The following is a 22,500-nucleotide window of genomic DNA, read 5'->3' on the forward strand; positions in this document are numbered from 1 at the left end:
GGGTTAAACCCATCTTTTCAATTTACTTCCACATGTCCCCGGGAGAGTTTAACGACTCAAAATCCTCAAAATCAATCTGCAGAAAATCAAGTAGATTGAAACTCACAGCCGTACTCTCTCCTCTTCACAGACAGAACTCCTGGTTTGAAAGCTTCATAATTTTGAAGAAAATAGCAGAACGTTTGAAGGCAAGGAGATCAATAAATTATAAGCATGAAAGCAAGAATACAAGACAAAAGATGGAATAGTCTAGAATTGAATTGAATTGAATTGAATTGAATTGAACTTTATTTTACAAGGATTTAGATTTAAGGCTACGCCTTTTCTTACAATCTGTCCTTGGGACGCATAGACACACAATTATATAATTAAAAAAAAAAAAAAAAAAAAAATTAAAAAAAATAAAAAATAAAAAAAAATTAAAAATTAAAAAGTTAAAAAGTTAACCAACAAAAGGAGGTCGGAAAACGTGATAATAAAGATGACGATGATGATGATGATGACGATAATGATGATGATAATGATGATGATGATGATAAAGATGAGGCATGAAGATCATACATATGTGGTTATTCATAAAATCAAATGCATACTATGCAGGTAATTATATATACAAGCTGGTGGCAATCGAACATGTAGCAATAGAGTAACAAAAATATGTTCAGAATATACAATGCACAGCATATTTTTGACGTAATACTAAGTTTGGTAAGTCAAAAGGCGTTAAACTACTCAGACATTATTATTAGACATAATTGAGGGAAAAGAAGGGGGGGGGGGGGGGTGATCGGGGATAGGGGAGAGGAAAAGCGAGGATGCGTATATGCTTGGATGGGAAGTTAGGGTCCAAAAGAGTCTCTTTTTGTTCTAACTGCAACTTTTAATTAAACACGCAATCGAACTAGCAGAAAATTAATAGAAAACAATAAAAAATGACGAAATTTTTTCTAAGGAATTTCTGCTTTTGTATCCTCCGCTTGATTGAAGCTCAATGAGTTTGCTGTAGATAGGTCTTTTACTTCTCATTTACATCTACAAAATTAATTCTCAATCGTTTGCTCAATTCTCCCTGGCTACGTTCACCTTGCGTGCTTTTCCTCGGTTTGTTTGTTTGTTTGTTTGTTTGTTTGTTTGTTTTGAGGAGGAAGAGGACAAAGTGAAAACAATCTTTCCCTTTTGATATTGTTTAGACAAACTTGAGGGAACAAGAGCACTATGTTTACCAATCGTATGGATATGTGTGTGTGTGTGTGTGTGTGTGCGTGTGTGTGTGTGTGTGTGTGTGTGTGTGCGTGCGTGCGTGCGTGAATGCGTGCACACGTACGTGCGTGCGTGCGTGTGTGTGTGCGTATGTGCGTGCGTGCGTGCATGCGTGCGTGCTTGTGTGTACGGTGTCGAGAAAAGGGCCTCTTCTTATTTGTGAGAACTTGGCCCCATAAAAAAAAAAGCCTCGCAAGAAAACCGCCAGCAAAAAAAGCAACACAAACCCAAAAAAGAGTATTGCAGCCGATTATTGCTTCTGTCGGTCTTAGAACTGAGGGCGCTATGAAAAACGCTGGCAGGTTCGCAATAAAAGATAAAAGCGAAAGGCACTATGGCCGCTTGATGTGATTTTCCTGGGAGATGAATTTTTATCAATCATTTTCAGAAATACTGGGTATCTGATGAGGAGAGAGAGAGAGAGAGAGAGAGAGAGAGAGAGAGAGAGAGAGAGAGAGAGAGAGAGAGAGAGAGAGAGAGAGAGAGAGAGAGAGAGAGAGAGAGAGAGAGAGAGAGAGAGAGAGAGAGAGACAAGACAAGACAAGACAAAATCTTTATTATCGAGGGTAATAGATAAGCAAGAATATTGCTTTTTTACATCCAGCCCTCGCCCTAATATAGGGTCAACAAGAACAGAAAACAATATAATCAAATAACTATCACATCAAACTTATAATACATTATATATATACAGATATAAATTAAAAAAAAAAAATAAAAAAAAATTGTCATGCTGCATTTTAAGTACAATTTCCAATAATAAATATGTCAATTTTTAACATATCTTAATTTAGATCTGCATATTATTATAATTTAGTTTAACATGCACATATATTTTAAATGAATTGTTGAACCATTCAGCACATGTTTAGTTGCATTATGTGCGACATATAATTTTTTTTGAAGCTGTCTGTGTTTGTTTTATGCTTAAGAAAAATAGGAAGTGAGTTCCATAGGACCGCACCTGAATATAGAAGGCTTGATTTGAAAAGGTCAATACGTGGAGTCGGTGTGATAATTTTTAGTCTGTTATAGTTCAAAATAAAATTATCACGTAATGTCTCCGGTGCATATCCTGACATCACTTTATGCATTATAACACCTTTATTATACATTAACCTTTTTTGAAATGGTAATACTTGCAAATTTGTATAATCAGATTCTGAAGGAGTGTGATTTTTTAGCATAATAAGCTTAGAGAGAGAGAGAGAGAGAGAGAGAGAGAGAGAGAGAGAGAGAGAGAGAGAGAGAGAGAGAGAGAGAGAGAGAGAGAGAGAGAAAGAGAGAGAGAGAGTTCTTTATCCTAAAGGACTTCATGTAGAATCTATTGAACCGTTATTTAGGAGCTGTGAGCACGTTCGTGTCACAGAATTCTGGCCCACGATGTAAGAGCGTATTGTTGTGAAGAATGTCGAAGAATGTGTGCTGGTCTGTCTGTGTCTGTCTTTGCATTCTAACTTTGTTCGTCACCCCCTCCCCCCATAAACATCATAGTCTTTTTGCGATTTAGCCGCAATTTGGCACATATGAGTTATTCTCCAGAGCTGTGTACCATTTTGTGACGTACTTTGAAGCTGTTGTAATTTACTGAACGTAGACGAACAAAATGTTTAAGTATTTCTAATTCTTTCTTTGCAGGCCAAGGATATATATCTGGAACCATTATTTATTAATTAAGTCAATTCTTACGGTAACAATGTTTCAATTAAGTACAGAATATACCTCCTTCATAACATAGTTTTCACTGGTATACAACTCTGGAGAATAACCCTTATACCAACAAAATTACTCCGCAAAGTAGCTCTGCAACTGTACTTGACTTACATGGTCTCAAACAAAAACTACCCATCTTCAAATTGCACAATATTCAGCATATACTGTCGATGATAGCCAACATTACACAACTAAGTAGTCTGATCAAAGATGTTATCTTCCCTAACCCCTTTCGCAGAAACGATACAACTTCCAAGACTGCAGACACACAAATGACAATACAACTTTAAAGTGGATTTACTGTACAGACAAAATCTATTTTGCACAACATGTACCTCCGAAAAACAAAACCTTGGTACGGTGTATAGCCCTCGGGACACTATAGTCTTGCCGCGATTTGGCCACTAAGCATACATACTAACTAAATTACCCCGCACCGCGATTCAGAAAGCTAACATCGCTCCCCTCCCAGGAAGCACCAAAAGTCAATAGCATCACATAAAAGACAGGCTCTTGCCTTCAGACGAAGTGAGGAGGGGGGCTGGTAGGGGGGGGGGGGGGGGGAGGAGGAGGAAGGAAGCAAACGTCCCAAATGGGGATAGATTGTAGGATTAAGCAAACACGTTTAGACGTCCCGAACTGGAATGGACAGTTTGAGAAGTGTGTGTGCCGTGAGTTTGGTTGGATCATGGCCACTCTGTGCTAATTCGTCTTGTTTTGGGTGTCGTTCATGTTTGTTTGTCTCTCTATATGCCTGCCTGTCTGTCTGTCTGTCTGCCTGTCCGTCTGTCTGTCTGTCTGTCTGTCTGTCCGTCTGTCTGTCTCTCTGTCTGGCTGCCTTGCTGGCTGGCTGTCTCACTCTGTCTCTCTCTCTCTCTAACTGTCTCTGTCTGTCTGTCTGTCTGTCTGTCTGTCTGTCTGTCTGTCTGTCTCTGTCTGGCTGTCTTGCTGGCTGGCTGTCTGACTCTGTCTCTCTCTCTATCTGTCTCTGTCTGTCTGTCTGTCTGTCTGTCTGTCTGACTGTCTCTTTCCATTTCTCTCTCTCTCTCTCTCTCTCTCTCTCTCTCTCTCTCTCTCTCTCTCTCTCTCTCTCTCTCTCTCTCTCTTTCTCTCACACATTTTCTCTCGTCTCTGACAGAAAATAAAGTTCATTTGGCTAGGAGTCGATATCATGAGCAAACAGTGGACGTCAAGGTCAACAAATGTGTATTCTGATATCAAACAAAAATCGGCGGTTTTGTGCCAGAACGTTATATACTTAAGTATTCATCCGGGCAATGTTGCATCCCCTTAACAAATCTTGAGATACAACACTATTGTTGTGTAATACCCGTTCACTGAAATAATCAGAGTTTTTAGTGAGGGTTTTGGAACCAAATCTAAAGCAAATGTATATCATACGTTATTTGTATTTTTGACCAAAATACAAATAACATTTATGTATCGATCGATTCTGTTTAGAATTCCTTTTAGTTTTTTATGATTGAACGCACACAAACATGCACTATTTTGTAGTCTCGGCTGGCCGCCTAAATATGAAGTTTTGTCGGCCTCTGACGTCACATGGCTCAAAGAAGAGAAATCCAGTGTTCAATCGATACATATAGTATGCGACTTTGTCAGTGTGGAAAGCACAGCAATGAATAGACCTTTTTCACTTAAATTTTGGCGCATGCGCTGTGAAGTTTATTGTCAGATCTACCGGAACTAGGGGGCAAAAGGAAAAATCGACAACGAGGCTTGGTGCAAAGTAAAGTGCGGAGACGACGAGACAAACTGTTGTGTTTACAACTGCAAGTGCAACAGTGGAATGAAGAAAGAGAAATACGGTGGACAGAATTTGTCATTGTATGGCTTTCCGATCGGTGCAAGCTGAGTGCGAAGGCGCAACAGCGAAGGACGCGATGGGTGCAAGCAATCCGACGACAGGGGTTTGTCGTACCATTGAAAAGTCTGCTCGCGTCACTTCGTGTCTGGCAATGGCACGGCTTTCAACGATGCCAACTCCTTTGACTTCGTACCCACCCTTAATCTTGGATTTGAGAGAACATCAAGAACAAGTGACTCTAGCAGAAGGACAAGGTACTGGTCGGAGACGTGACTTTGTCCGCTGAAGACCGACGACAAGCAAGCGGTTTTGCTTCCACCCCCAGTGTCAACGCTGAAAATATCATCGGATCTGGAAGAGACTCAGAGCCAAGTAAGCTTTGTTTTTTTTATTTTTATTAATTTATGATCTGACTTCAAATTGTCTTCCTACATCAGTGTATAAGACATTTAAAATGAATCGGCAGCCCAAAATGGATGCATAGGAAGGGTCACGAAACAAATGCAAGATTTTAGAAAACAAACAAACAAGATCTAGACATATGTCGACAAGCCGCGTGCATGCAATCAACCAGAGATCTGTTGCTACAGTATCTCTGAATCAACCGACTCTTGAATCGAGAAGATTAAGGAGGTTACTTGATACAGATAGTGATGCAGTTTTCAAGACATCGATAAAGCTCATGCTGAATCATTTTTTTTATTCCCAGAAATGTACCATTGAATTGATGCAACAACAAAAATAGCACTAGATTTCTACAATTTTGATTTTGCATAGAACACTCCAAAATAATTTCCGGGGAGCATCTCCCGCACCCCTAAGTTTTTTTTCAATTTCAGGAGTTATTTCCCTCATGTATTTTCATGCTTAAATGCTGTGAGTGTGATGCATGTGTAATCTGATAACAAGATCATTGATGCTAATTCTATTGCTAATGTATACATTTGATTTTGTATTTACAGAAGCAGCCATTCCTTTGCCCTCCGCATCTAGTGAGAGCTTAGGACCAGGGCCAGATCATGCCTTTGCAAAGAGGGACACGACTACATGTGAGGGTATTGTTATTGGAACACAGACTACCTCAAGTTGGCAGAGCTGCAGATGACAATTACATAACAGGCCTCTGTGATTAATCGTCTGACTGAAGATGTTTCTGGCTTGAAGAAAGACAACATGAAGGTGAAGGAGAACATACGCTCTTTTTCTGTTGATTCTCTACTGAAAAATGACACTGCAGTATGGTTTTACACATATGATGATATGGTGATCTTTCTGTATGCATGTACCTACTTCGTAAAAAAGGCAGGTCTACATTACTGGGTTGATGAGCTGCCAAAGGCCACATCACTCCAAAGAGCAAGAAGCTTATTTTGTCATGTAATGGTTTATATAATTGACTCTGGTACTGTATAGAATAAAGGGCCCATTATCAATCAAATCTCTGGTCTGGTCTGAATTTGTTTCATAAATGATTGTATGTGAGCTTACGAACATAACGATTCCCACTTTAAATAAATGCGATCAAGATAATTAGGTAGACAACATGTCAAGAGACGTTTATTCCTTATTTCTTGTTATAATTGAAGGATATTATTATGCAATATACTGCTTTGTTTTTTAAAATGGCTTCAAATTGTCTCCCTTGTACCGACACTTTAGTACACAATTTGTGCATTCACTTGAGTTATTTCTTAAAGAAAATTACCCCCCAAAATTATTCAAAACAGTCTTTGACATATCTACAGTTTAATTAAAAGAAAAACTGTATTTTATTTTAAGTGATAAATAAATATAGACAAATCTTGGGACTGTGCACAAACTGATCGGCTTGAACTCAAAAGTCGCAGCCAAGAATCTTCTGCAACTTTTGAGTTCAAGTCTGTCAGCTTGTGCACGGTCCCACAATCAGTTCAAAAAGAATTTTCCTTGATATAGCCTTGAAAAAAAAAGTAAGTAACAAATTCTGTACAAACAAATTTGTTCAAGGGAGACAATTGGAATCATGTTTATTAAAATCGGTGAATTGCATTATAATTTCCTCAAAAAAATAACAAATAACTGTGAAATAAATTGAAAAAAAAGTGCTAACATTATTACCTTGATCAGATCGATGTGTATGACAAGGAATTTCTATGTTTGCTGATTTGGTTGTCCGGTAATGACTTTCATGCACAGGGCTTCTAAATTCACTCGCTCAAACGCTCATGTCTGCACCAACATTCACACACGTCCATATTCATAAGGGATGGTGACAACACGCTCTTGAACAACAAACATGGCACAAAACGAATGAACATTTCAAACATTTCGCTATTGAATGAAATCATCAGTACATGGATATCAAATCATAAAACATCTCACGTATACCTCCTTGCCATTCCGAAGTTGAAGAAGAACACAGTCCGGCATTACACACACTACACTTTCATCACTGAGAATCGCTGTTCACAACACATGTCCTCGGCTCTGATACGTTCTCCGAATAATACACACAAGTCCTGGATGATGGTATAGTCCGTACGAAGCCAAAACACTTCTTACTATCCTCTGACACAAGTTCTTATCAGCTTCCACAATCTTCTGTCTTAACTGCAGGCATTTAAAAAATTAAACCTGAACTCACACACAGAGGTGACAGCACTACGTACCCTCCCTCGCTGTAAACAAAGTACTGATTTTACCTGTCCATATTGAAACTACATACATTTTTCACTTGACAGAACAGTTAACTGTTGCTACCAACTTAATTAACTGGTATTGGAAAAAAATATCACACCTTGAAAACCCTAGTTCAGTATATCATAACTATATGCAGCCTTCAAACGGTTGGTACCGGTTGTTGAAGATCTCTTAGTCGCGCTTCCTGGCATCCGGACTTCTTGGGTCAAAATTGAGGCCTTGAAGAGTCGTCCGGGGAAACTTGTCTTGTCTTGAAGCATACCTGAAAATGAAATTTTTTTTTTTACTTGACACTAAAGCAAATCTTATGCTGGGTACAAATGCTAAAACAAGTTGCGCCAGTCTGTCAAACATGTATAACGATACTGAACGCAGTACATTTCACAAGGACAATGCTTAGCTGAAAACCAGCATCCACGTCGAATAAGGTAAATGGCAACCCAGCATAGCGCAGTAGCAAAACTGTCCCACAGGAAATCACGCTTCCCTGTGTTTAAAAAAAATCTGTTTAACTTTCTAAGCTTGTAGCCCTGAAAGTAAAAAAAATTTGCACTAGCCTCTGGCTAGTGATTCTGAAAACGTACCAGCCAGAGAGCAAATTTTACGAACCAAACCAACAATTTGATTCAGCATCTTCACTCGCATTTGGCGAGTAGATGAACACTTCTACTCACCAGTTGCATGCTTCTACTCACTATGGCGAGTAAAATACTTGCCACTTTCAGGGCTGGTTTGTTTTTAACCTAAACATAATGTTGTAGTTTTCCAGAAATTGCTCTACACACAAACATACACCACCGCCCTGGTCTCTTGACTAAATGTAAAATGCATAGTTTTTTGATGATGCACTTTATAAATATCACTGTTTCTCTTTCCCCAGTCTTGTAGCTGTTGTAGTTAACAAGCTCTATATTTTAACTTTGAGACTTATGTTCTGAAAAAAATAGATCACACTCTGATGTAAACCTCTAGGTAACGCAACCCTAATTTCCTTAATATTAATTATTATACACACTTACTTAACAATTTGTATGTCATCGAGAGCAGCTGGTGCAGTTTTCTTGGCAGCATGCCCCTTCCACATACATTTGTAGTGTGTACAAGTTTTGTCTGCTGGCACAGTGTCGATTCCTTCAGCCATGTAGTGTGAAGCAGCAAAAAGTGTGGCAGCCACATGGTTGCAAGACTGTCCTTTCTGGGTAAAAACAACAACACACAATCAAATTCCGTTTGTGTCATCTTGATTTTCCTTAGCCTGCTAATAACAATTAACTTTATCTTTCCTAGGAATTCCTACAGAGAGCTTGTAAGCGCATGCTGTTGATATCTATATAAAATATATACCGGCTCAGAATGGAATTTGATCTTACTGCAGTGATAACCTTCATTGACAAGAGGATTCACAAACACATGTGTACGTACACATTTAAATAAAACTCCGCACTCAGGTACCTGGTATTCTATTGAACATGCCTAGCCAACATGGCATGGTCTCCTGGAGATACTGATTGAAATTACATTAACATGCTGCTCATAACTTTGTCAAAAAAGACAGCTTTTGCATGCAGACATTTTCAGTAGAGAATTATGAATCTCTGTGTGTGTTTGTCACTTTGTGTGCCATGCATTATATGACTGAGTATGAAAACTGATTGTGTAAGATACCAAGTAACGCAGCCATCAAGTTAATCCCACAAAACATACAAGGCCAACAACACTTACCCAGCAATACACTCGCAGTAGGCTCCAAGTGCCTGTCCGGTCAGCGTCCCCCCACAACAGCATACACTTCGTTGCGAGTCTGCTTCATTGACGTCAGCACACTCGCTCTGAGTCTGATCACCACAGTTGCTTACTAGCTGTTGTGCCATGCAGAAAGACATTTTATGCACACAGTATGTCTATCGTTTACACCAAGGTTTTGCATTCTTTGCGCTGGATGCGTCGTATAACTTGTCGAACGTCGACGCAGTAGTATCAGTAAGAAAGTTGATCCAGAGATCTGTAGATCTGTGGTCGATCACCTCTGCTTCGCTTATGCAGGGGAAGTTCGCCAAGTCTTTCGTCCATATACCACGAATAGCCGTTTCAAACCATACCTTCGTGCATGTCCTTGACTTTTAGTTCATGATTTTGAACAAGATAATCCGTTTTCTTGCAGAATTTCTCAAAGTAATCCTCTGGCAATAGTACTTCGAGCACCGACAGTGAAAGAGGTATTTCAGGCTGCCCCTTATTTCCGGTTATCAGAGAGAGGCTGCCGTGCCCTAAAATCTGATTGGTCGAAACGCTGGGGGCAAAGGTTATACGAAAAAGGTCTATTGTAACGCAAGAAAAAATACAGAAAGAAATTCAACCAATAACAAATATATTACTTTGTCTTCTCCTTTCAAAGAGGGATTAACTTTGAAGTAATATGTGTACACATCAAACAACCTATTCATTTCCCTTATTTATAGTTTAAAGATTGTATGTTGACATCATTTTATTTATCTGCGCGGGAGGTCAAAAATAACAATAACAACAACAACAACAACAACAACAAAAACAACAACATTGCCTTGCCGTTACCGGTCTTTTTGTCCAACACTTAGCACAGTAGATGAATTTGTTTATGGATAATATAATTATACGCCATTGATAATGGAGAAGTAGTCAGCCGACCCACAACTCAATCAGAAATAAACAACTTAAATGATTTACCATTATTATTTTGACATTATTTCAAATTTGTTATATTAAAATCGTCCGCCTAATTTCATTTGCTTTTAAGAGTACGCTTATAAGCCTAGCTTGTTGTGCTCCATGTTCCTTATTTCATGTATGCGGTAATAGTACCAATGGAATTTATTGAATAAACTTGTTTAAACCAACTTAAATGATCGGGATTGTATTTATTGTGTTTCTTCTTTTGTTTGGCTCGACTATGGATTTTTCTACAAGCACCATTAGTCGATTAACGGCATAATGGAACAGGCTTTGACAGGCTTGTAAAAAAAAAGTCCTCTTGAATTACCAATGCACGAGTTAATTTTATTTGATCAGGCTGAATTATCATTCTTCGTGAGCAGCACTCACTTCATTCAACAAGATAGGAATTGGTTGCGACACTTTCCATGCCAATTTACGCCCTTCCTGTCCCTTTGTTCGTGTTGAATACATCATTGCACGAGGGTTTGAATGAGGGATGTCGGTGCAAAAAAGTAAACAGCTATTAGCTTTCCTGGCCTTGTGCAAACCAGGAGGTGTAAAAATTGCCTCTGGCTATTTAATGAGCCTTGCAGTGATAGATCTATGCAACGCCCGACACGATCTGGAAAAACTTACCAAAAGGTCACTGAAATGTGTGTTTCAAAGCAAGTTTCATAGAAAAAGAAGGTTGAGGAGCAGGATGTAGAACAAAGGAGTGGAGACAATTAATCCTGGTGCGCAGCGAGACAAAAGTATTCCCTGATGGCTTGAGCGTATTTCTTTGTTCAAAACGTTCGTATTTCATGTTCTGCATTTCCAGGAGAGTAACGCTTCCTCGTCGGATTCGGGAACGAGGCTTTCAGTATTTTTGCGAAAACCGATTTGGCCTATCTTAAGTGATTCATTTGTTGATTGGTTGGTTGGTTGGTTGGTTAGTTCGGTGGATTTCCTTGTTTCTTCAACGTATTTGGCGTTGCGGGACTGATTCAGTGTCGTTTCCTATCTCAGCTTACATGGTGGTCTCCGTGTTTGAAACTATTTACATTTAGAATCAAAAAACAATATTTATTTTACATTTATGTCTATCACAGTCAAGTGAAAAAGGTTCTAAAAAACTAACATCTGTTCACACTTTTTACTTCAAATCGTATTCAAATTCTTGATCTCTTTTAAAATGTTTAAAAACTTGTCCGGGGGACGTCCAGGATATTGCGTGAAGAGAGAACAGGTAACATGAGAGCCGCAGCTAGATGGTCATTGAGAAGAAAAAAAAACCCGCCGGTAAACGTGTTATATAAGGCGAGATCACACAGTGACATTCTAATACACAAAGTAGGAAAAAAGAAGATCAAAAGGAAAGAATTAACACATTGAAAAAAGAGCGAACCAATCAATTGATTTTTTATTATTATTCTCATCATGCATAACACTTAAACTAATCTTGTTAAGCTATTTTCGTGTCAGCGCGCACAACCCCAAAACCTTCCACAAATTGATATGAAACCATAATCATGTTTTCATCGCTCATAAAAAGCAGATTCCCGAGACACAGATTTATAGTTCACCCTGTGAGGTATGCAGTCAACGGTTTAAAGACACTGTCCTGGCAAACTGGTTTCTCAGAGTTTTACCCATTTGCAGGCGTCGTGTGCATGCTTTCTTTGTATATAGAAAAAAAATGGCGGACTATAGAAAGGACAGAAACAGACAAATTGAGAGTAAGCAAGGCATTAAGGCACTTGAACATAAAAATAACGTGGTTTTTGTGTGATGTATATGAGCCTGCTCTGATATTTAATTTGACTGGCATTTAATACAAGATGAATAGACAAATAAACTTACCGGCTGACCAACAGACACACAGTCTAACAAGCAGTAAAACCGATTAAAAAAGGGAAGAGGGAGGACAGAGCAGCACGCGCACAGACGTCCAGAGATATACAAAGACAGTCATACAGATATATAGCCAGCCTGTCACCTAGTCACCAATACATCAAAGGCTTGACACATAACCATCCATGAATCAATGACTGGACTCGTCATGTCATCCTTTCTACCATCTGTCAGTTAATCCATTGGTTCATCTATTCATGTATCACTCTGCGACTAGCTATCTTTACAATATATTATTTGTATTGTTATGTATTGTTTTGTCAATAACAAACATTCCAACAACCTACCTTTCTTGATTCTATCTTTACAATAGTAATCACTCTTACACCAACCTGCAGCCAAACCCTTGAATTTTAGAAATGTCAGAAACATTTAAAATACCACCCTAATTACATCAATGTCTGTACAAAATCAAATGGGTCTGCTTTGATGCCCTATGCAAATTTAAAATGTAACCAACTTGAAGGTGTGTGCCTTTAAGTTTAGCAACTCGTTCGCTGGTTGCAGCTGATTGGCGGCAGCCTCGTTTTCGCCATCACTAACGTTGTTATCACGCATGGTTACACCATGAATAATTACACAAAGAGGTGACAGCTTTCACGCGGTCCTAGCAGAGCGTTACAAAATAACAACAACAGAAGGTGCTGGAAGCTTTTCCACGCTTGAGATAACTCAAAAGCCACTAATATCAGCGGTCGTTACCAGGTTTTTACACGTCGCTGGTTTGATCAAACATAATCATCAAGCAGCTTTTGACGTTGGTCAAGTGCTTCATGAGACCTAAGAAAAGAGAAACGGCAGAGAGAAGAAAATAATGTACAGAAAATAAAGAAATGAAAAGAATACAACGGGAGATAGGGAGAGGTAGGGGAGGGGGAAAAACAACATCTCAATGTTTTGTTTTGTTTTTATTTAATTTTTTTTATATTGGAGGGTTTTAAAATAAGCACTTTCGTCCTTTATTTTCCATCCAGCAAATATAGATAAAGAAAAAGAGCGAGACAGAGAGAGAGAAAGTGAGTGAGAGAGAGAGAGAGAGAGAGAGAGAGAGAAAGAGAGAGACAGAGACAGAGACAGAGAGACAGAGAGAGACAGAGGGACAGAGAGGCAGACAGACAGACAGACAGACAAACAGAGAGAGAGAGAGAGAAGGAGAGAGAGAGAGAGAGAGAGAGAGAGAGAGAGAGAGAGAGAGAGAGAGAGAGAGAGAGAGAGAGAGAGAGAGAGAGAGAGACCGAATAGTATTTTACAAGGATAAAGATTTAAGAGAGGGAGAGAGAGACAGAGAGACAGAGAGCGAGAGACAGATCGACAGACGGAAAGAGACAGAGACAGATGGTTGAGGTGGAGAATATGTTTTTAATTCCAGAACAGATCTATCATACTGGACATTATTAAGTATACGCCACTATAAATATGTTCCATTACTGTACAAACACAGAGAGGACAAGCAAACGCATTACCTTGATTAGTATCGCATATCCAAAGATATTTTCACTCAGGTTAATAAAGTCATTAGTTTCGGTATTTCAACGGTGCACCGTGCTTACTGAAAGCTTATTAATCTGACATACTGTATTGGTAGGCATTAGCACACGACGGACATTTATTTTCAGCGCATAGGAACCCGTCAGTTTCATCCCCAGCATGGCGTGCGTCTAATGTATCATAGAAACAAATCGAGTGAAGCGATATACAGACATTTAGTCAATCTGTAGAGGGCAACAACTTGAGTAAATGTGTAAAAAATAAACACCCCACAAATCTTGAAACTGGAAATAGAATTGCTCGGTTCGGTTACTAATTAACCTTTCGTCGATGACGGTTATCAGGTAAACAAAGTATCGTACACTCGTTATTGCCCTGTCGTGCACTAAAGTTAAGTAGGTTTGTTGTGGAATTTCTCTCGCAGCCCTTCGCTTGGACTTCTTCGACTCCCTAGCCCGTATTCTTGAAATAGCTGCAACTCATATACTGGCCTGTAGAACCACGTCCGCTCGATAAGTCCGCTAAGTGTTATTTATCAAACCCCGATAAGGCCTTACTGGGGTGTCACCGAGCTGTAAAGTTAGAGGACCGCTCCCCCTCCTCTAAAGTCGCTACCTGTCAGGTAACTTCACCAAAACTGTCCATATGTTACTCTTTTCATACGTTATTCAAACCATCAATTCTGAATAAATCTTGTTCAAATATTGTTAGTAGGTTTATGCCCCCCATGGTCACACAATGGTCTCATTATAGCACCAATGCATTGCGGACAAATACCAGATATTACTCGCGAAAGATTTCAACCGATACTCGATCATACCGGCTTTGTGGCGAAAGCGTGCAAGCGTCTTTTTATATTTAGTCAAGTTTTAACTAAATATTTTAAGATCGAGGGGGAATCGAAACGAGGGTCGTGGTGTATGTGTGTCTGTCTGTCTGTCTGTGCGTGTGTGTGTGTGTGTGTGTGTGTGTGTGTGTGTGTGTGTGTGTGTGTCTGTCTGTGTGTGTGTGTGTGTGTAGAGCGATTCAGACTAAACTACTGGACCGATCTTTATGAAATTTGACATGAGAGTTCCTGGGTATGAAATCCCCGAAGGTCGTTTTCATTTTTTTGATAATTGTCTTTGATGACGTCATATCCGGCTTTTCGTGAAAGTTGAGGCGGCACTGTCACGCCCTCATTTTTCAACCAAATTGGTTGAAATTTTGGTCAAGTAATCTTCGACGAAGCCCGGACTTCGGTATTGCATTTCAGCTTGGTGGCTTAAAAATTAATTAATGACTTTGGTCATTAAAAATCTGAAAATTGTAAAAAAAAATAAAAATGTATAAAACGATCCAAATTTACGTTTATCTTATTCTCCATCATTTGCTGATTCCAAAAACATATAAATATCATATATTCGGATTAAAAACAAGCTCTGAAAATTAAATATATAAAAATTATTATCAAAATTAAATTGTCGAAATCAATTTAAAAACACTTTCATCTTATTCCTGGTCGGTTCCTGATTCCAAAAACATATAGATATGATATGTTTGGATTAAAAACACGCTCAGAAAGTTAAAACAAAGAGAGGTACAGAAAAGCGTGTTATCCTTCTTAGCGCAACTACTACCCCACTCTTCTTGTCAATTTCACTGCCTTTGCCATGAGCGGTGGACTGACGATGCTACGAGTATACGGTCTTTGAAAAATGGCATTGCGTTCAGTTTCATTCTGTGAGTTCGACAGCTACTTGACTAAATATTGTATTTTCGCCTTACGCGACTTGTTTTATATTTAGTCAAGTTTTGACTAAATATTTTAACATCGAGGGGGAATCGAAACGAGGGTCGTGGTGTATGTGCGTGCGTGTGTGTGTGCGTGTGTGTGTGTGTGTAGAGCGATTCAGACTAAACTACTGGACCGATCTTTATGAAATTTGACATGAGAGTTCCTGGGTATGAAATCCCCGAACTTTGTTTTCATTTTTTTGATAAATGTCTTTGATGACGTCATATCCGGCTTTTCGTGAAAGTTGAGGCGGCACTGTCACGCCCTCATTTTTCAACCAAATTGGTTGAAATTTTGGTCAAGTAATTTTCGACGAAGCCCGGGGTTCGGTATTGCATTTCAGCTTGGTGGCTTAAAAATTAATTAATGACTTTGGTCATTAAAAATCGAAAAATTGTAAAAAAAAAAAAATTTTTTTATAAAACGATATAAATTTACGTTTATCTTATTCTCCATCATTTGCTGATTCCAAAAACATATAAATATGTTATATTCGGATTAAAAACAAGCTCTGAAAATTAAATATATAAAAATTATTATAAATTTTTTTTTTCGAAATCAATTTAAAAACACTTTCATCTTATTCCTTGTCGGTTCCTGATTCCAAAAATATATAGATATGATATGTTTGGATTAAAAACACGCTCAGAAAGTTAAAACGAAGAGAGGTACAGAAAAGCGTGCTATCCTTCTCAGCGCAACGAATACCCCGCTCTTCTTGTCAATTCCACGGGCACTGCCTTTGCCACGGGCGGTGGAGTGACGATGCTACGAGTATACGGTCTTGCTGCGTTGCGTTGCGTTCAGTTTCATTCTGTGAGTTCGACAGCTACTTGACTAAATATTGTATTTTCGCCTTACGTACGCGACTTGTTTTTATATTTAGTCAAGTTTTGACTAAATATTTTAACATCGAGGGGGAATCGAAACGAGGGTCGTGGTGTATGTGCGTGTGTGTGTCTGTCTGTCTGTGTGTGTGTGTAGAGCGATTCAGACTAAACTACTGGACCGATCTTTATGAAATTTGACATGAGAGTTCCTGGGTATGAAATCCCCGAACTTTGTTTTCATTTTTTTGATAAATGTCTTTGATGACGTCATATCCGGCTTTTCGTGAAAGTTGAGGCGGCACTGTCACGCCCTCATTTTTCAACCAAATTGGTTGAAATTTTGGTCAAGTAATTTTCGACGAAGCCCGGACTTCGGTATTGCATTTCAGCTTGGTGGCTTAAAAATTAATTAATGACTTTGGTCATTAAAAATCTGAAAATTGTAAAAAAAAATAAAAATTTATAAAACGATCCAAATTTACGTTTATCTTATTCTCCATCATTTGCTGATTCCAAAAACATATAAATATGTTATATTCGGATTAAAAACAAGCTCTGAAAATTAAATTTAAAATTATTATCAAAATTAAATTGTCGAAATCAATTTAAAAACACTTTCATCTTATTCCTTGTCGGTTCCTGATTCCAAAAACATATAGATATGATATGTTTGGATTAAAAACACGCTCAGAAAGTTAAAACAAAGAGAGGTACAGAAAAGCGTGCTATCCTTCTTAGCGCAACTACTACCCCGCTCTTCTTGTCAATTTCACTGCCTTTGCCATGAGCGGTGGACTGACGATGCTACGAGTATAGTGGTCTTGCTGAAAAATGGCATTGCGTTCAGTTTCATTCTGTGAGTTCGACAGCTACTTGACTAAATATTGTATTTTCGCCTTACGCGACTTGTTTTTTAATGCATTACAGTGGCGAGAATTTGTAAACTGATATCGTGGCCGAACGGTTATCGCGTTCGCCTGATACGCGATTGAGTCGAGTACAAATCACCATCTGGCGATTATTTATTTTTTACTCTTTGTCATTTGTTTATTTTTGTTTATTTTCTTCATGTGCTGGAGAGTACGTTGTAAGGAATATCAAAATTAATTTTTAACATTAGGAAGTAATTCGTTTTTTTAAATCTTTGGTTATCATGATATTAGTTTATTGATAACGTTTGTTAAATTAAAAATGTAAACATTTGATTGAGAAAAAATAAAGACCAATAAAGAAGGATGCTCCCGGCTTGAATTTTTTTTTTAAATTAGAGAGAAGGCAAAAAAAATAACGGTAGTAGCAACCATGCAACTGAGGTTTAAAAAAAAAAAAATTCCGCCCTTGTTTTTATTTCATCTAGTTTGTTTGGTTGTTGCTATTGACTTTGAAACTGACACGCCGGCGGAAACGCCGGTAACACTCGTAGCTGCCGACCTTCTACCAGCCTCACATGAATATCAGGGAAAAATAAATAATTACCGGGCGATATAAACAAATACCGGGCGGTAGTTACACGACAGTTTGACTTTGACCGACACAATTTTGCAGACTTTTCAAGAATACGGGCCCCTATCGCTTGCACAAAGCGGGAGCCCGTGTATAGATCAGATGGTAGAGTACTGGACTTGTGATCCTTGCGTCGCGGATTCGAATCCGGGCCGGGTCGGGACGGACACGGGTGAACGTTATGTGCAGACCCAAAGACGGTAGTCATGTCCCACCCCCGTGTCACCACAGTGGCACGTAAAAGACCTCGGTCTTTCTGCAGTAAGTGCAGATGGCTGATACCACGCATACATGCACTTGTGTATCTCGTCCCGTATCTCATCCCTTATCCTCATCCCGTATCTCATCTAAAGTCGGGGTAAAACCCGGGAACATGTCCCTAATGGCTTTGCCGCGAGGGCGTAAAACTTGAATTTCTCTTGCACAGAGCGTTACAACACGACACAAAACAACCCGTGCCCCTTTGAACGTGGTGAAACGTTCTGTCGTTTATAGGAACCATTTCACATCGCAAACACAATACCGCTCTTTCGCTTGCCATTTGGAATGCAATCATTTGTTTAGTGCAACCGATATTGTCCGTGCACCAGACACAATGAGCCCACATTACTCAAGGGGGGGAAATAAGGACGTGTAATCTGGCCTTTAGTCAATGTTTGAATGCATCGCGTCTCAGTGAGTCTGAGAGTGAGTTTTCATGTTGCTTGTGGGGGAAAGCTTAATGGCTTTACCAATACTATTTGTTACGAATGTCAAGATCAATCGAACTACTGTTTAAGGACCGCGTGTGTCTTTGATGTAATTGTTGATTTGCCTGTGTCTGTGTGTGCGCTTGTATGTGTAAGCGCTTGTGTGTGTGTGTGTGTGTGTGTGTGTGTGTGTGTATGTGGGTGTGTGTGTGTGTGTGTGTGTGTGTGTGCGTGCGTGCGTGCTCCTTGCGTGCGTGCGTGAGTCTTTTTTCCCTCTTTTTCTTTGCCATTAAAGTCTCTCCCTGGCCCAAAGGTTATAAAAAGTCACAAATCAATTTTCTTCTTCTTTTTATTATGCTTGTTCTCACGGGAAAATCTTTCGCCGAATTTTCTCTTGCCTGCATGTGAAACAAATCAATAATTTTGACTTTTTGATTTGCATCACAATTCGTTTATGTCTGCAGTTTCAGAAATTCAATTTTCCAATATTTGTAGGCAAAAGCAGCAAGGTTACAGCGTGTGCCCTCGTCGGATGGAACTTCTCTTCCGTCAGCGTGGGTGCGCATACACAATCGATATTGATAAAACTTTGTCAAGTTTTTTCCCCGTTGAGAAGTTGTCTGGTGCACACCTATAATTGCCTTTAGACCAGCTACAGCATGTAATAATGGTAATCTGAGAGAAGGAGCATACTTGAATATTGCACAATTTCTACGTACACAGTATTCGTATCTGCTGTTTGCACGTAAGGGATACACAACAACGTGTAATTATCTTTTAGTAGAATTACCAAATTACGTTACGTGCAAGTCAATTTGTCGGCCAACATTTGAAGTGCTAATTTTCTCCAGTGTGATTGAAGTTTTACTTCTTTTGTCAAGCAACAGTATGTACTAATGCTAACCTGAGTGAAGGAGCATACTTGAATATTGCACAATTTCTACGTACACAGTATTCGTATCTGCTGTTTTCACGTAAGGGATACACAACAACGTGTAATCTTTTAGTAGAATTTGTCGGCCAACATTTGAAGTGCTAATTTTCTCCAGCGTTACTGAAGTTTTATAATAATAATAATAATAATAATAATAATAATTGTCAGTAAGTACTGGTGTCACATGACTGATGTGAACCAGTTGATTGGCTAATGGCGATGCGCTAAAACTGTTAGCGCACTCTTGGAGTGCGCTAACTTTTCCACAGAGCGTATTCTTGCGCCCTTTGCCTAAGCAAGACTGTGCTCTCATCCTCAGAATTAATTAATGACATGTAGCTTATATTCTCCACAATACCAAATGACCATAAATTCCCTGCTTCTCAATTAAAGCAGAAGTGGGTTTTTTTCTGACAGATTGCATGTGCCTGTGCCAGTGCCAGTGATCTAAAAAAATAGAAGCCGCTGTGTTTCATCTAATTTTCGCCGACTTGCATAGATTCTTCTCATATGCCGTGTTAGTGGCATGTAGCTTATCATCCACATTACCAAATGATGAGTTAGTATACAATTCCCAGCGGCTAACAGAAAACACAAGTGTTATTCCGATAACGTACCAGCTAGACCAGTTTGGAAGACTGACTCGATCGACTCTGTAGCAGACAACACAGAAATACGACTACATCAGTTCAGTAAATGAATGGTTTCAGAATTATTATTTCAAAGCAAGAACAATCGTAATCGAAAACGTGTAAGGTTCAGAACGTTCTTACCATATATAAGATTTATTAGCAGCCTGCCTCATGCGTACAGACTCAGTGCAGACTGCAGTCGTTCCATTGCCCAGGTTGGCAGGTAGCCTAGCAGACGACATTAACCCCGCTCAGCAAATTAACATGTTGGGCAAATGTGAACGAAAAAACGATGGGGATATAATACGTGTAGGGTTCAGAGCATTCTTACCGTTCATGTTTAGTATCAGACTCCCCGATGAGCGAAGATAGAACACGAGAAATGTGCCACATTTGTTTTGAAAATGTGCGAACCGTCGAGTCCCGCTTTGAGTCAATTCAAGGGGAGTCACTCCGCATAGTCAATCCGTCGAAGCTCGACTGGAGGTTTCGAATCGCAAATAATGAAGAGCCTTTCTCCGAGTTCAAATGAGGTCTCTCTGAAAGATCATCACTGTTCAGATTAACGCTACACTGGAATTTACCAACAGAAATTAAAATGCGTGTGACGAAAGCACGACACACTTGAGACACCCCACACAAAAGTAGATCTTTACTGTGCACGACCTGACCACACAGTTATGCCTATTCAAATGCGCATTGCAAAATGTGCGTTTGGAATCTTCTTTTTTCTATGGCGGTACTGACAATATCGTTATTGAAACAATCCCAGTGCACTAAGGAATTTATAGAGCAAATCTCGAAAATAATTATTGAACTCAGCGCTATGCGCTTCGTTCAATAATGAATTTTCTCGATTTGCTCTATAAATCCCTTAGTGCACTGGGATGTCTCAATAACTTAAATAATAATAATAATAATAATAATAATGATATTAACTGGACATTTTTAAGTGCCTAACCTATGGCTCTAGGCCCTTTACAAAAGAACATATACAGAATAGAACATTAAATGTACAACCTACAAAAGACAATTAAACCATACGGACAAAATTCACCACATGTACTGTTCACACAATATTCAAAAGTTTTACTTTAAAAAAAAATTATAATAAGCAAGCAGACTCTTGTAAAATAAGTCACAGCAAAAGACAGCAAGAGAAACATTTTCGACAAAAAACGAGAGAAATAATTCATATGCACCTTTTACCCTTTCAGCGGTGTTCTGTTCTTCTCCTCAAGTGACGACAACTCCGCTCCATTCGCATGCACACGGTGAATCGTCCTGTATCCTTCCGCCGCCTCTAGCACTTAGCACGTCCTCAATTCTTGCGCCGTTCAAAATGCCCGCAGAAATATGGATCCCGCCGAAGCCTGAGACGGCAACAGAAAGATTAGTCACGTGTTAGCCGTCACACAGGTTTCTCTGAGATAATGAAAACAGACCGCAAAGTTTTTTGACAGCTCGATTGTGCCAATTCATCAACCGCGAAGATATGACGGCAACGAAAACCGAATGTCGGGCTCCAGATTTTCAATGACACTTGAAAGCAGTGATGACAGGTTTATTACTTGTTGCTGAAATCGTTGCTGGAAGTTGAAGTCAGCAGTCACTGACCTCCGTTGAGACGTGTAGCTGAAGTCGATCGTTCTAATAAATAGTTCATGCACAAAAGATCACGGCCTGGGCAAAATTCATCACTAGTTCGTCGTAGCAGTCATGTCAGCTGTAGCTGCTAAATCATTGACATGCTGACTTTTTCCCCGGAGAGTTGTGAACAAGTCCCTGTGTTTAGTCATGCATGAATAAAACTGATGGACAGCGGTGGTTACGGAAGTTGGCAGACTACCCGAGTTTCAGTTGAGCTGCGACGTAAGAGGTTCTATTTGTGCAACTGACTCGAAATATTCTTACGCAGAGCCTATCAACGCCATTAGGTGTCCTTTAACATTCCAGATAGATTTTTATTGCGTTGTCTTTTTTAAGCAAAGTTCTGTGAACGCGTTGTAAAAGAGTAAAAGTGATTGGATCGCTGAGCAACTATAAGCTTATCCGGGTAGGGAATTACTCATAGGACTGGTCGTATGTTCATGGTGGTCAAAATCCCACCGCCCAGTGAATTTAACAGAGATCCTTACATTACTTGATCAGCGCACTTTTGCGTTAACAAATTTATCACAAGTCTTAGACTCCTCGTGCTTATCGCGGGGAGAATTCTTGAGTCGGGAGCACTAAGCACCCCTTAAGGCAACTCACCAACAAGTTCAAAACACAGAGCGAGAGTTCGCGACTTTCAGCTGGCGCCGATTTATCACAGAGAATCATTATAGCTAAAGCCGCGGGACAGTAATGACATGCGCGTCGACATTAGTTTTCCCGAAGAACAGAATGCTTCAAGTAAAAGGTCCACTAGAAGTTGTCCGGAAGGGATGCAATTTGGAGAAACCGTTCACCAAAAATAGTGTCCAAGACACGATGCGTTCAAGAACAGCATGAAAGCCTGCTGCTTATACAGCCAACCATACAGAACGACGAGTCCTATTGGCAGTTGTTCCAGCCTGAACAACACAGAATGGATTAGAT

The 22,500-nt window shown here is 39.4% G+C and overlaps 1 protein-coding gene and 1 long non-coding RNA gene across 3 annotated transcripts in view; both read right to left on the reverse strand.

The window, feature by feature from the left end:
* Nucleotides 1-22,500, reverse strand: part of LOC138978377 (cationic amino acid transporter 2-like) — a 138,574-nt gene that overhangs the window by 115,654 nt on the left and 420 nt on the right. The window contains exon 1 of the mRNA XM_070351104.1: nt 21,120-22,500. This exon is cut by the window's right edge and continues 420 nt beyond it. The gene's annotated coding sequence lies outside the window, so the exon portion shown is untranslated. The remainder of the gene's footprint in view (nt 1-21,119) is intronic.
* On the reverse strand, nt 7,094-9,802 carry LOC138978374 (uncharacterized). 2 transcript variants are annotated; one of them, XR_011459663.1, is made up of 3 exons: nt 9,203-9,802; nt 8,500-8,675; nt 7,094-7,742 (listed from the first exon to the last, which is right to left on the reverse strand). It is a non-coding gene; the product is annotated as an uncharacterized lncRNA (long non-coding RNA). The 2 variants fall into 2 exon arrangements; XR_011459662.1 differs by lacking the exon at nt 9,203-9,802 and having other exon boundaries at nt 8,500-9,188.

Source organism: Littorina saxatilis, linkage group LG10, assembly GCF_037325665.1.
Source record: "Littorina saxatilis isolate snail1 linkage group LG10, US_GU_Lsax_2.0, whole genome shotgun sequence".
In the NCBI taxonomy this organism is placed as follows: Eukaryota; Metazoa; Mollusca; class Gastropoda; order Littorinimorpha; family Littorinidae; genus Littorina; species Littorina saxatilis.